Below are 453 nucleotides of genomic sequence, written 5' to 3' on the forward strand. Positions count from 1 at the left end.
TCTCTCAATTCCACCAGTGACTGGACTTATACGTTCAGTTTATCAAGTAACTGGCCCCTGGATTGTCTTGTCTCCAGTTGCCTCCATTAGAAAGACAGGACACATACAAATCCATCTCTGAATTGACCCAAAGGTCCCACGGTCTCTCCATCAGTTGGCTTGGAACCTCCTAGTTGGCCTGGACGTCCTCTGGTTGTATCTTTCAGAGAAACATATCTGGCACAGTCTTATGGCTGTTGCATTACTTGGCTCTCGAGCTGCTTGTCTTACTTTCTGCCTCTTCTGGCTTGATGTTCACCAGTGGTCACCCACTGACACACATACTCGTTCCAGTTGCTGGCAACACAGACACATGGTCCTCTATGGCCTGTGGTCCCCACTCCAGGTTACTGACACTGCAGGCACACACACCCCTGTGATTTATCTCCAGTTGCTGGCACTTCAGCCTCCCTA

At 49.7% G+C, this 453-nt stretch overlaps 1 protein-coding gene across 1 annotated transcript in view; it reads left to right on the forward strand.

Annotated features, from left to right (window-relative positions):
• ANAPC5 (anaphase promoting complex subunit 5) overlaps positions 1-453 on the forward strand; it is a 13,562-nt gene that overhangs the window by 2,723 nt on the left and 10,386 nt on the right. The window lies entirely within an intron of this gene.

Source organism: Antrostomus carolinensis, unplaced genomic scaffold, assembly GCF_000700745.2.
Source record: "Antrostomus carolinensis isolate BGI_N321 unplaced genomic scaffold, ASM70074v2 scaffold18212, whole genome shotgun sequence".
In the NCBI taxonomy this organism is placed as follows: Eukaryota; Metazoa; Chordata; class Aves; order Caprimulgiformes; family Caprimulgidae; genus Antrostomus; species Antrostomus carolinensis.